Source organism: Mustelus asterias, chromosome 11, assembly GCF_964213995.1.
Source record: "Mustelus asterias chromosome 11, sMusAst1.hap1.1, whole genome shotgun sequence".
Classification (NCBI taxonomy): domain Eukaryota; kingdom Metazoa; phylum Chordata; class Chondrichthyes; order Carcharhiniformes; family Triakidae; genus Mustelus; species Mustelus asterias.
In genome coordinates, this window is record NC_135811.1 from 48,233,320 (window position 1) to 48,236,823 (window position 3,504).

At 43.9% G+C, this 3,504-nt stretch overlaps 1 non-coding gene across 1 annotated transcript; it reads left to right on the forward strand.

The window, feature by feature from the left end:
- Window positions 1–2,460: 2,460 nt before the first annotated feature.
- LOC144501079 (U2 spliceosomal RNA) lies at window positions 2,461–2,647 on the forward strand. The gene has a single exon (XR_013499052.1). It is a non-coding gene; the product is annotated as a U2 spliceosomal RNA (small nuclear RNA).
- The last annotated feature ends 857 nt before the right edge of the window (window positions 2,648–3,504 follow it).

Below are 3,504 nucleotides of genomic sequence, written 5' to 3' on the forward strand. Positions count from 1 at the left end.
CTTTCCCTGACAGTTTCTGTTCCCATCTTATGCCCCCTAATTCTTGCCTAATCACATCATAATTACCTCTCCCCCAATTATAAACCTTGCCCTGCCGTACGGCCCTATCCCTCTCCATTGCAATAACAAAAGACACCGAATTGTGGTCACTATCTCCAAAGTGCTCTCCCACAACCAAATCTAACACTTGGCCCGGTGAAGAAATTTCTCCTCATCTCAGTTTTAAAAGGTTTACCCCTTATCCTGAAACGATGACCCCTAGCTCTGGACTCCCCACCATCAAGAACTTTCTGAATCCACCCCGTCTAACCCTGTTAGAATTTTATAAGTTTCAATGAGATCCCTTCTCACTCTTCTAAACTCCAGTGAATATAATCCTAACCGACTTAGTCTCCCCTCATATGACAGACCTGCCTTGCTAGGAATCAGTTTGGAAAACTTTTGCTGTACTCCCTTTATAGTAAGGACATCTTTCCTCAGATAACGATACCAAAACTGCACACAATACTCCAGGTGTGGCCTCACCAATGCCCTATACAATTGCAGTAAAACATCCCTATCTCTATACTCAAATCATCTCGCTATGAAGGCCAACTTACCATTTGCCTTCTTTACTGCCTGCTGTACCTGCACACTTACTTTCAGCAACTGATGCATGAGGATACCAAGTTATATGTCAATTCTTCAAAAATTCAGGACATTAGTCAGGCAAGATCTGGAGGCAATCCAGATTTGTCCTGGATAATGTCAAGTAGCTTGACATTATCCAGGACAAAGCAGCCTACCTAATTGGCACCCCATCCACAAACATTCATTCCCTCCAACCGACACAGCAATGCATACCATCTACAAGATACAGTGCAGGAAATCACCAAGGCTCCTTAGACAGCACCTTCCAAACCCATGACCACCACCATCTAGAAGGACAAGGACAGCAGATACATGGGAATGCCACCAGCTGGAAGTTCCCCTCCAAGCCACTCACCATCCTTAGAGAACTATAGAATCCCTACAGTGCAGAAAGAGGCCGTTTGACCCATCAAGTCTGCACTGACTCTCTGAAAGATCAGTGCACCGAGGCCCTCTCCTCCACCCTATCCCTATAACACCACGCATTTACAATAGCTAATCCACTTAACCTACATATTTTTGGACTGTGTGGGGAAACCCACGCATACACAGGGAGAATGTGCAAACTCCACACAGTCACCCAAAGCTGGAATCGAACCTGGGTCCATAGCGCTGTGAGATAGTAGTGCTAACCACTGTGCCATTGTGCCACCATTCCTTCACTGTCGCTATGTCAAAATCCTGGAATTCCCTCCCTAATAGCATTGTGGGTGTACCTACACCACATGGACTGCAGTGGTTTAAGAAGGACGCTCACCAGTCCTTTCTCAAGGGCAGTAATTTCTGGCCTAGCCAGTGAAGCCCACATCGCAAGAAGCAGTAAAAGAATACCCATAATTGTGGGTAATGATGGTTAAAATAGTTTACATCTGTGCAAATATTGACAAAATGAACCATAATATTGAGTTGATTATTAAGTAATGCAGATCTGAGATTTCAGAGTCATTGTAACTGGATGCCTAGCACTTGCAGTTCTAAGTATTTCTGAGGGCAATATATAAGTGCAGCACTTGCATTCCAAGCATATGCATTAGCAGCTGTTAAGGTTAAGTGGAGAAGCAAGCCTGAACTCTCCCATTCACACATTTATTATCTCTTTAAAATTCCCAGACAGATGACTCCACTTGTGAACAGCTGCAATGCTTTGCCAGTGCCTTGACCACGATGATTCAATATGGCTTGTTTTAAATTTCAGAATCAGAAGTTGTGTGTCCAGTGCACGTCCACAGTGCTGCACATTGCAAATGGCAGTGCACCTGAAAATGTTGCTGGAGACTCCTGACTCTGCCAAAAAGCCACATCCACATGTTCAAAGAAGTGAATGCCTCAAGTAAGTACTCATCTACTTAGAAGGTTTCATGAGTAACAAGGATCCAGGCAGAAAACTGAGCAACTTCTCAGTTCTTTTCAAAAATGATACAACTCACCAGCCACCACATACCACAGAACCGAAAATGTCACATGCAATTTCCTCACACTTTTTTTGACCACTACGTTTTCTTTGCTCAGATTATTGTATATAGATAGAAATAGTGGCCTCAATTTGAACTTTCTCTAACTGGTGGGAAAACAGTGGAAACTAGAGGTGGGAGTGGCATTTGTTCTCCTATCAGCACATTCTGCTATCTCACCCTTTGTCACTATTAGCAGTTTGTCAGTCTAAATGGCACCATTAACACCACCTTCCCCCCCCCCTTTCTCTCATCTCTCCTTTGCTCTGACCTGTCCTATTCTGTCCCACTCCTCCTACTATACAATTCAATACATTTCTACACCTCTTCAGTTCTGTAGAAGGGTCATATGGACTTGAAACATTAACTCTTTCTCTTAACCACTTCTCAGCCTTTTGGCTAAGATCAAGTGTAGTATCGACATGCTGTACTTGGTTGAAGTCATTAGGTTCATTTGAAGCAATTTTTAAAAGCGGCATCTCGGCCTTTTGGCTAAGATGCAAATGAGATCAAGCCTTGGAGGAGGTACAATGCCTACTCCAATCAGCTTGGATCATGTAGATCAAGCCCAAGACAAGAGGCGAGAGCCCTGTCTTGTCAGCTTGGATCGGGAAACTCTCAACTTGTTGAGACTCTGAATTGGACTTGATTTGAATTGGATTTTTTAAAAATTCTCACTCTTTGACCAAAAGAAAAAAGTGCTGGAAAATCTCAGCAGGTCTGGCAGCATCTATAAGGAGAGAAAAGGGCTGATGTTTCGAGTCCAGATGAAGAAGATGAGAGATATTTATACTCTAGGATGAGGGAATGAAAGATGACCTCTCTTTCTTTCTCCACAGGTGCTGCCAGACCTGCTGAGTTTATCCAGTGTTTTCTGTTTTATTCCAGATTTCCAGCATCCGCAGTATTTTACTTTTATTTAAAACAGGGTCCTGTTGAAATAGGCAGGTTAGGCTCCACTGATATCATCTGAACCCCATCATGGCTACAAACAGTAAGATATAAGCAAAATACTGCGGACGCTGGAATCTGAAACAAAAATTGAAAATGCTGGAAAATCTCAGCAGGTCTAACAGCACCTATGGGGAGAGAGTAGAGCCAAGATTAGTGGGACATTTTAAACAGATCTAAACCAATCAGGCCAAACCTGTCTGGAAGAGCAGTCACAAGCTAATCCCAGCAAGGGTTAAGTTTTTAAATATGTTAATTGGTTCCTTGTGGGTGAGGAGGGGTAGGAATGCTGCACTGGGCCCCATAAGGAAGGCTTGGAGTCCCCACTTTCGGGAGTTTCCCTCTCCATCCCCAGACCCCAATTCTCCTGTGGAGCCCCACTTACTCATGCTAGGGAACGTTCCACTGGATCCCCAGTCACAGCTTCCTGCCATCTGAATTGAACAGCCAGACAGCCACACTCCCTTGGGAA